The sequence below is a fragment of the Sus scrofa genome, chromosome 1 (assembly GCF_054392235.1).
Source record: "Sus scrofa isolate SSC_HxYL_T2T_F1_AM1 chromosome 1, Sscrofa_HxYL_maternal_Yorkshire_Landrace_v2.0, whole genome shotgun sequence".
NCBI lineage: Eukaryota > Metazoa > Chordata > Mammalia > Artiodactyla > Suidae > Sus > Sus scrofa.
In genome coordinates, this window is record NC_139383.1 from 262,213,570 (window position 1) to 262,224,618 (window position 11,049).

Consider the following 11,049-nt stretch of genomic DNA (forward strand, 5'->3'; position numbering starts at 1 on the left):
GTCCAAGGGCAATGCAGAGAAAAAGCAAAAGCAAAGGAAACTGTACTTTTCATCCAGATGCCCTCCTCCTCTACTTAGACTTCAGCTGAAAGCTCCACTAAAAGCTTCCCCTCCTGCTTTACACAACAATTTTAAAAGATGGAGGAGAAAACAGCTAAGCTGGGGACTGTGAAAATTCAGATACACATGAAGAGTCTTGAGACTTCCCCACTTCTGGAGAAGGGGTGGTGTCTGGCAAGGGGGACAGGGGAGATGGAACTTCTGGAGCAAAGAAATGCTGAAAGAATTGAGAGAGGAGAGAAGAGAAGGTTGGGACTGGGCCATTCTCCACCGTGTTAGGGGACATCTAAAAGGGGACACCATGGAAGTCTGGGTAGGGAGGTCTTACAGTTCTCTAGGTCAAGGGGGCCAGATATCTAGGCTAAGAGAGACAGTGCCTGATTCTTTTTCCCTCTATCTCTTATCACCAGTCTGTTAAGCTTTTATTTCATCACCTTTATTTGAGACAAAGAGGACAGAAACTTCTTTGGATCATGTGTGTATGTGTGTGCGTGCTTGTGTGTTTTTGCTCAAGAGGGAACGTAGCCAAGTTCTTCAATAGCATAGGGAGGAGAATACATCTCCAAGTCCACATCATAGAATTTTACTGTAATGAAAGAATGATGATGAATGAATCCAGCCAGGGAAGATCCTCGAATGGAGACAGTATTGAAGGGATCAAAGTTTAGGGACCTAGTGCCTGGTTGAGGTGAGGGTGTCAAGGACAATGTGGGATGTGTTTTAACCCTCTCCACATTCCATCCTCTCTTTGATGTGGACAATTGCTTCTTTCTTTTCTTTTCTTTTCTTCTTGCTTTTTATGATCGCACTTGAGGCATATGGACGTTCCCAGGCTAGGGGTCAAATTGGAGCTACATCTGCCGCCTATGCCACAGCCATACCAATGCCATTTCCAAGCCACATCTGTGACCTACACCACAGCTCACAGCAGTACAGGATCCTTAACCCACTGAGTGAGTCCAGGGATTGAACTCACATCCTCATGGATACTAGTTGGATTCGTTTCTACTGTGCCACAATGGGAACTCCTAATTCTCTCTTGACCTTAAATAAAATCATATGTAAGTCAAGCTCCATTTTCCAACCACTTCACTGCACCTATAAAGCCACTACAGTCTGGGCAATAATAGTGATGCTCAGTGCATTCTCATGCCCTTTTATTACATCCAGAAAGAGTCTGAAGAGGATGACAGCTACCTAGGGCTGCAAAGTACGTGCTCTTCTTAAGACTGCAGCCAAGAAAATCTAAAGGGGGGAGGAGGTGCTATTCCCTCATGGCAGTGGTCATGGTTCCAGTCCTCACTCTATGGCCAGGGATGCTGTCGTCCTGGGTGAGTCCCTCATCCCTGAGCTCCATTTAAAAAATCTGAACATAGAGTCCCTGGACCCTCAGGACCTTAAGAACTTGACTAGAGCCCTTATCTCTTCTGGTTATACTAACATTGCAGAGAATTATGCTGTCAAGAGGACTGAATGGCTATGGCTGATACCGCAGAAGCTGATTTAAGGAAAGGCACATTATCTGGGAAAGAGGGATATGATGCTGAAGGTCAGCACACCAAGCAAAGGGGAAAACAATCCTATCAGCAATTGGAAGACTCAGTGTTGCTACTTAAGGTGTAGGGGCGTAGCCCAGATACTACTGCCAAACAGACCAGCGAGCCCTTAGTGCAGCCTTATATGAATCACCCAGGAATTTGATGACAAGGCTGACAGTGGGTGGAGAAGCTACTCTAAGTATGTGAAAGGAATATTATAAATGGCATCTTAGAGGGGAAAGAAGGTGGATTTAGCTAACTCTTTTCTCCCCAAAGTCTCTGGTCAGCTGTTAGGGGAAACCAACAGGATAGTTGGGGGGCTGGAATGGTGGGGGATTCAGGATGTAGGGAGACCTTCTACAATGACTCATATGAACAGAAACAATAATGCTGAGGAAGGAAGGAGGCTTTCTCAAATCAAAGTTCAGGGTTTCAAAGAATTTATGTGTTTTTTTTCCTTCCTTCCTTCCTTCCTTCCTTCTTTCCTTTATTTCTTTCTCTCTCTCTTTCTTTCTTTCTTTCTTTCTTTCTTTCTTTCTTTCTTTCTTTCTTTCTTTCTTTCTTTCTTTCTTTCTTTCTTTCTTTCTTTCTTTCTTTCTTTCTTTCTTTCTTTCTTTCTTAAAAAATAGCAGGGTTTAGAGAACACAGAGACTCAATAAGGCTTTTCAAAGGACCAGGAAGTACCTCTAGAGCTTTGGGCACTAATTCACCCATGCCTGTAAGTTTCCACATGTTAGACATGATATTGATATAACACCAGGAGCTGAAGATTTCATTTGATTACTTATTGAATCTAAGATACAACAATGGCAAGATATACTATTAAACTTACAATTGTACCATGCAATGCCACTGTAAGAGACATTCCTATTTCAAAATGTTAAGAAAATATATTTTGGATAAATGAAGCATGTTTATCTCAACATGTTGTGTTTAAGTCTAACTTTAACTCCTACCCAAACACTATTACACTCTCTAGGGATGTGGTGAGGTAACTCTGGTCAAGGGTTTGTTAATCCTAAGGCCTTATTAGGATACCTGGGTCAGAATCCTGAACACCAAGCTGGTAGAACTAAATGGGGAGGGACACTGCTGGTGGGCTGGTAGCAGGGGCGCTGGGTGGTAATAGGAAAATTGATTGTCTTGGCAAATTGATAGCACAGCAGGACAGACCAAGGATAAGAGTTCTTTTCAACTCCAGTTCCATCAGCTTTCCATATTATTGTGATGTTTCTTCTCATCTGGCCCAACTGCCCAGACAGAATGTGGGGATTAGGAGATAAAAGAGCCTGGATTACAGTCCTGTGGACTGATAGCCTATTAGTATAGTAATGAAACTCACAAGTAAATGTACTTGATTGAGAAAAATGGACTGACTTGGCAAATTGTGTAAGGAGCTACTTAAACAAGACTAAATACTCAATCTTCCTAACAACTGGAGTAGGACTTTTTTTTGTTTGTTTTGCTTTTTAGGGTTGCACCCACAGCATTTGGAGGTTCCCAGGCTAGGAGTCAAATCAAATTGGAGCTGTGGCTTCCAGCCTATGCCACAGTCACAGCAACACCAGATCTAAGCCGCATCTGCGACCTATACCACAGCTCACAGCTACGCTGGATCCTTAACCCACTGAGGGAGGCCAGGGATCGAACCTGCAACCTCATGGTTCCTAGTCAGGTTTGTTACAACTGAGCCACAATGGGAACTCCTGGAGTAGGTCTTATTATCACTTTCATTATGCAGATGAGGAAAGTGAGGCACCTTGTCCAACTCAAGTAGCTCATAAAGGAAGGGGCCTGCATTGAATGTGGGTAGCTGAATTCCAGAGCTTGTGCTTTTAATCATGGCCCATAAATAAGAAATATATCTTGCCATTAGGAAATTCAGACATAAATTAGCTCTGATAAAAAGAAAAAAGTGACTTCACAGACATGTGTATGAAATGCTATGGAACCCAGAGAATGAAGTGATTAAGTCAATGCATCTTACATATTAATAAGAAAGCTGAACCTGAGAATGAATCAGCTACATTTTTTTTCCCCAAGAATTGACACATCTTTTTGTTCTATGGTTTCAGACCATAGGTTTCCAAACTACCATGCGTTTGCCTGTTTGCAGATTGAACCACAATGCATTTACTCCAAGTCTCCTGAATATCCAACACGAGGTTCAGATAACAGCCACCAAGTGTGATGTAGACACATTTTTTTTTATTGTTGAAAATTTCAAACACACACAAAAGTAGACAGGAGAGTATAATGAGCTCCTAAGCTTCCCTCACTCAGCTTCAGCTATAATCAACCTTCTGCTGTTCATGTTTTAGTTATAATTGACTATCCTTTCCCTGGCTATTTTTCCAGGAGCATTTGAAAGCAAATCAAAGCATGCATATAGTAAATCCTCTGGTGTGACTATCTAAACTACCAAGCCTCAAAAAATAATCAAAATGCCATTATGCCAACCAATGACATTAACAATAATGCCAAATATTCACCTAATTTCCAGCTTATGTCTAATTTTTCCTGATGACTAAACATGCTTTTAATGGAAGAACTTTCACTTATTTTGAGCAGAATAGAGGTAGTTTTCCCTCTTCATTGTATTCTGGAACATTTTCAAAGCCACAAAACCTTTCTAAGGAGCACATTAGGTTGCTAGGAAATCAAAACAAAATGAAAAATTTTTATAGATCACATGGAGAGTATGGCTTTATAAGGGTAAAGCCACAAAGTGGACTGAAAAACAAACACCCAGCAATGATGGAAATAAAATGGCATGAGCTAAGGGATGTACCTTAGAGGAGCGGGGAGGGGGCTGTGAGAACCCACAGATGCTAAGGAACAGGATGCTCACTTTGCAAAAGAAGGCTGGGCAGGTAACTCTTGAATGCTGTTTTATTCTTTTTCTTTGATCAAAGTAAATTCCCACTAGCAAATGTCTTCCAAAACCTCATCAGTTCACCAATTGTAGTTACATGCTGACCCTCTGAAGTAATCCAGCCATCAAGGTAATTATTATTATCTTCATCTTTTAGGTTTCTTCTTTGTTTTGTTTTTGTCTTTTCTGGGGGGAGGAGGGGCCGCACCTGCAGCATATGGAAGTTCCTAGGCTAGGGGTCGAATCAGAGCTGTAGCTGCTGGCTACACCACAGCCGCAGCCAGATGAGATCCAAGCCACATCTGTAACCTACACCATAGCTCATGGCAATGCTGGATTCTTAACCCACTCAGTGAAGCCAGGGATCAAATCTGCGTCCTCACAGACACTATCTGGATTCTTAACCCATTGAGCCACAATGGGAACTCCAGTTTTCTTTCATCTCTGACTTTTGAGAGGCAAATTCTGAAAAACTGAATTGAGAAATTCAGTTGTTTGCTTCTGAGGAAAAATCATATATATATATATATATATGTGCATATGTATATGAGTATGTGTGTATATATATATGTATATGTATGTACACAAATATAACATATATTATCTAAAAAAATCATAATAGACTTTTCTCCAAAAAGACATATGGATAGCCAATAGGCACATGAAAAAATACTCAACATCATTAATTATCAGAGAAATGCAAATCAAAACTACAATGAGGTACCACCTTGCACTGGTCAGAATGGTCATTATTAATAGGTCTACAAATAGCAAATGCTGGAGAGGGTGTGGAGAAAAGGGAGCCTCCTACACTGTTGGTGGGAATGTAAGTTGGTACAACCACTATGGAAAACAGTAGGGAGGTTCCTCAGAAAACTAACGATAGAACTACCACAAGATCCAGCAATTCCATCCCTGGGCATATATCCAGACAAAACTTTCACTGAAAAAGATACATGCACTCCTATGTTCATTGCAGCACTATTCACAACGGCCAAGACATGAAAACAACCTAAATGCCCATTGACAGAGGAATGGATTAAAAAGATATGATACACATACACAGTGAAATAATACTCAGCCATAAAAAGAACAAAATAATGATATTTGTAACAACATGGATGGAACTAGAGAGTCTTATACTAAGCGAGTTGAGTCAGAAAGATAAAGACAAATACCATATGACATCACCTATACGTGGAATCTAAAGTATGGCACAGATGAACCTATCTACAGAACAGAAACAGACTCACAGACATGGAAAACAGTCTTGTGGTTGCCAAGGGCGAGAGGGGAGGGAATGTGATGGACTGGGATTTTGGGATTAGTAGATATAAACAATTACATTTAGAATGGATAAGCAATAATGTCCTTCTGTATAGCACAGGGAACTATATCCTACCACTTGTGATAGAACATGATAGAAGATAGTATGAGAAAAATAATGTATGTATGTGTAACGGGGTCACTTTGCTGTACGGCAGAAATTGATAGAACATTGTAAATCAACTATAATAAAAATTTAAAACAATATTATTTTTATGATACTATATTCCAGGACTCAACTAAATACATTTCTGCTATCTTGTATGAAAGCTTTTTCTCCCCACTAGTCTTTACAATTTCAATCTTTCCTTGGTATTTATTAAGGACCTACTATATGGCAAACATCACCAAGGATATACTGGTAAGATATCATCTCTGTTTTTTTTTTTTTAGCTATTTCTTGGGCCGCTCCCGCGGCATATGGAGGTTCCCAGGCTAGGGGTCTAATCTGAGCTGTAGCCACCGGCCTACACCAGAGCCACAGCAACGCGGGATCCGAGCCGCGTCTGCAACCTACACCACAGCTCACGGCAACGCCGGATCGTTAACCCACTGAGCAAGGGCAGGGACCGAACCCGCAACCTCATGGTTCCTAGTCGGATTCGTTAACCACTGCGCCATAACGGGAACTCCTCATCTCTGTTTTCATGGAGGGAGGGAGGCAGGCAAATGATAACTATTTGTTATGGGTTAACCTTGGAACCATAGTGGGGGGGGCAACTATTGGTCAGGGGTGATAAAAAGAAGGCAAGTCTACTCTACAGGAGGGGGAAAGGCATCAGGTTTAGCAGTATACATAAAAGGAGTTGAGTTAGTAAAGTGTGTTATATATCGGAAGGTGAAATTAGGAGAGAAAAGACAAAGCTTGGTTCTGCTTCTTAGGGGCAGGACAACTGTGACTAGACTTGGGTTGATTTGCTTTACCTTCAGTTTACTGTAGAACTGGCTGAATATTCATATAACGATGTCCATGAAACCAAGAATACAAATGAGTGGGTGGGTGGGCCTTCCTGTTGCCTCCCTTGTTCCACTTGTTGGGGTTATGAGTTTGATCATCTTGGCAGCCTGTATAGTGAGGAATTCACCAGAGCTCAGTGCCTGTTCTCTTTTGTTTTGGTAGGAGATGCCTTGGCATTTGAGTCTACTCTATTAAAACATGCATATTCCCATGATACCCTTCTCACAGGCTTCTGGGATTCCAGTGTAGCAAGCTGGGCAGTGATTTAAGACCCAGATCCTGAACTATTTTGATAGGGATTAAAATGTGTGTGTGTGTGTGATACAGCTTCTGGATAAATCTGACCTGTTGTTTCTTCTTCTGAATCTTAAAACATTTCTCTATCACACCCACACACACTCTCCCAGAGTATATTCATTCCATGCTCGAATAACCATGTGCATTTATCTGTTCTACTCATTAGCACTGTTGACTGGAAGGAATCTTGGAATGAGAAAGGGCAGAGCTCACTTCTATGTAAGTTGACCTTGGGGTGGAGGCAGAGGGGTTTAGAACAAAGTCAACAGCATCTGAGGACTCAAAAACAAGTGGTGATTACAATGGTGGGGTCAGGGGAGCACTAACTGGGAGTAGAGGAAAGTGACTAGGGTAAAGGAGATGATTTATGCAAAGGCCTCGAGATGAGTCCGTGGATACTCAGAGAAATGTAAGCCATTCGTCATGAAATCTTCTCAGTGTTGCAATTATGACTTATGGAACCTTTCGGGCTGTCCTTTAAACACAGCCTGGAGTTATTTGGTGGGGCTCTGACAAAAACCAAGGCTGCTTTATGATTAGGAACATTTTTGTTTGCAAACCTCAGAAATACAGGTTGTAATAATAAAGTACCATAGTTACAAACTCACTGGGAGGTGAGAATGCCAGCCATATTCTAGCTAAGATTTGTTTTCTAGAAACTGTGCTGTGGCTGGTTGCTCTGAACCTTAGCCTTGAACTTCAGGTGGTAGGCAGTGATTTCTAGATCTTGTACACTTTGTTTTCTGCCTCAGTTTTCTTAAGTGCAAAGAGGGAGCTTTGCAGAATTAGCTGAGATGGGCTAGTGAGGGGCCGAGAAGCTGGAAGGATATGGATATTTACCCAGCCACTGCAAAATGTCAGGCAGCCATGTGACTTTAAAGTCTCCCACTTTATGAGATAATGTAGGAGAAAATACATTTTAAATCACAAAGCAGAATACAAAGGTGTGCAAAAAAGACTTTGGAAATATTTCCCCTTTGAACATCTATTTCACAGATTCTCAATAAAGGATCCAGGTGTTTTTGAAGACTGGTACAACTGAGAAATGCAGTTTTTTGCTACCTTTTTGTGGTCCTTACCTTAATCCATTCTTTCAGGTTTTTCCAGTTTGTCCATTAGTCTTTATTACCTTTGCTGATCTAGTACACTTTAACTTAGAGAAGCATAAAAGAACTTGAACACTTCTGGGAAAAGTAAAAGATCCAGTGGACAAAATGAAAGGAGGAATCTTAATGACTCAGAGGGGCGAGGATCAGGTGTGTCATTAGACAGGTCAGGACTCATGTGGGTGGAGCAGACTCACTAGAGAAGGGCTCCTATGAGGAGTGGGTGTGATCAGCATTTCCTCCAAAGAGGAGGGGTCAGCAGTCTGTACTATAACATTTAGAGACACCCCAAGGGCCTTGATCTATGTGTCTCTTCAAAGCAGCTTGGCTGCGTTTGCAAAACTTTACAGCCCAGAAACATTTCACCAAGGATGATATATTTTTAAGTGACTTTGCCTGATGATTACTGCAGCTGGAAGATGTAGCTGTTGTACCAGCTGAATATATGTGGCCTTATAACATGCTTTCAGCTTTTTATTATTTTCAAAAGAGCGCATTACTCTCAGGTTCCATCCAATGCTACACTTTGGGCCCAGGTGACCTTGAATGGCTGGTGTATGAGATAATTCGGGGAAAAAAAAAATAAAGGCTGGATGTTGCTGTCACTGCTTTAACGTCAGAGTTAAGAGGGAATACTGAGTAATCGGTTATAATACCTTCAAACAAAAAAGTACTGCTGCTGCTATGTTGGTTGTTAAAGCAGCATAAAAAAGTAGCTCTGAGGTAACTTGGCTTTTAAATTTGAGGTATTGTTACATGTCCATTTCTTATATCTACTGGAGCATACAGCACAGGATATACTGTATAAAATACAGAGTTTCAATCATTAATTTAGTTCCTTAATCTGATCATCAGCAAATATTTTCCTTCTGTGTATCCAAGTAGCTCACAATTTATGGATATTTCCTCTTGGTAACAGTTTCTGTGTTTACATTAAATTAGTGATCAACTCTTCTCTAAAGTTTCCAGAAGGAGTGTTTAAACAAAACTATATGGAGGCACAATCTTTAAACTTATACATGTCAATGCATATGGTGGATCAATTAGGGTACTGAAAGGAGATATACTCATCAATTTGGGCTTTTACTTAAATTCATTTTTTATGAATTTTGGATTATTTTAGATGAATATGAAAGCATACTTACGAATGCAAAAGTAATATAGTCTCATTGAAGATAAGCTGGAAATAAAGGAAAAATTTGGATGAGATTAAAAACACCCATAGTTCCATGCCTTTGGGAAAATAACTATTAACAAAGTTTGGCAAATCTCTTCCTGTGAATATTGCATATGCATATGCTAGGCAATTGAGAGCACATTATAAACACATTTTCTATACAGTTTTCTACTGAGCATTATACCATAATGATATTTTTTGTGTTATTAAAACTCCTTTTAACTGTAATTTTTTTTTTTTTTAATTTAGGGCTGTACTCATGGCATATAGAAATTCCCAGGCTAGGGGTTGAATCAGAGCTGCAGCAGCCAGCTTATGCCACAGCCACAGCAACTCGGGATCTGAGCCAAGACTGCGACCTACATGACAGCTCACAGCAACGCTGGATCCTTAAACCACTGAATGGGCCAGAGATTGAACCTGAGTCTTTATTGGTACTAGCTGGGTTCATTACTGATGAGCCCCAATGGAGCACCACAACTGCAATATTTAGTGACTTTCTAATATTTAATTCTATAAATAAACCATGAATTCCATCACCAATTTCAGGATTTTTAGCCATATAAATTGTTGCTGATTTTTAATATTAAAAATGCTGTTGTAATTATCTTTAAGCATAAATATTTGCCTCTGGGTCAGTTTTTTAAAAAATGAGATTGCATCTCAGTCAGGTACTATTGAAGTAAAATGTATGCATGCATATTTTAAAGGTTCTTGATACAAATTGCCGATTGTTTTGGAGAAAGGTTGTCCTAGTTTATATTTGCTATAGATGTTCAATAAAATAATTTCATCTAATAGTGAACTGCATATTGTCATTAAAACAAACCCAACCACTACCATCACCACCACCAAAACCTTTGCCAAATTGGTAACTTCTGGGTTTCGAAGTTTCTTTTAAGCATACAAATTTGAGAAAATTTCTAAAAATTGTTTTTATGGTTTTAATATCAATATTTAACCCCCAATCTACCTTAAATTTATTTTATGTGGTAAGAATACAAGGTAAAAGAGTTTCAGATTTTTACCGATTGTCTAATGCCAGTCAATCAATATTTTCTAATATTTTAGAAAATATTTAATATTTTACAACAAAAATTTCACTGACTGTTGATGTTTTATTGGTGATTTAGGAGTATTTTTTTCTTCTTAGGGCCACACCCACCACATACAGAAGTTCCCAGGCTAGGGTCTAATCAGAGCTGTAGCTGCCAGCCTACACCACAGCAATAGCAGCAGAGGGATCTGAGCTGAGTCTGCGACCTACACCATAACTCACCTCAACGCAGGGTCCCTGACCCACTGAGTGAGGTCAGGGATCCAACCCAAATCCTCACGGGGTACTAGTCAGATTCATTTCCACTGCACCACAATGGGAACCCTGATTTATGAGTTTTTAAATAAATATTTCAACTTACAGGTATAGAAGTTCACACTGATGCTTTCATGATTCTTGATTCACACATGCACCATTTTAATTCTTTTTATGTTTTTGTTTTAATAAAGATGATCCTTTTTATTATTTTTCTTTAAAATATTTTCGTTTTCCTTTTCTTGTTCCTTAATGAACATTAGAATAAATAATTTGGTCATGTCTGCCTACCAAAAAAAAAAATCTAATATATCAAGTATGATTGAAATTATAATTTCATTTTGGAAAAAAAATCAATGTCTTCAGGACATACTGTCTTCTTATCCAGAAAATGCCATGC

General features: G+C 39.8%; 1 protein-coding gene across 3 annotated transcripts in view; it reads right to left on the minus strand.

Moving 5' to 3' along the window:
- The window catches only part of TXNDC8 (thioredoxin domain containing 8), a 53,509-nt gene extending 44,168 nt beyond the window's left edge, over positions 1–9,341 (minus strand). For 2 of the 3 annotated variants that reach the window (XM_084978165.1, XM_084978053.1), the window contains exons 1-2: positions 9,306–9,341; positions 6,724–6,864 (exon numbers count right to left, since the gene is read on the minus strand). The gene's annotated coding sequence lies outside the window, so the exon portion shown is untranslated. The remainder of the gene's footprint in view (positions 1–6,723; positions 6,865–9,305) is intronic. The other variant, XM_084978099.1, reaches the window with a different exon arrangement.
- Between the last annotated feature and the right edge of the window lie 1,708 nt (positions 9,342–11,049).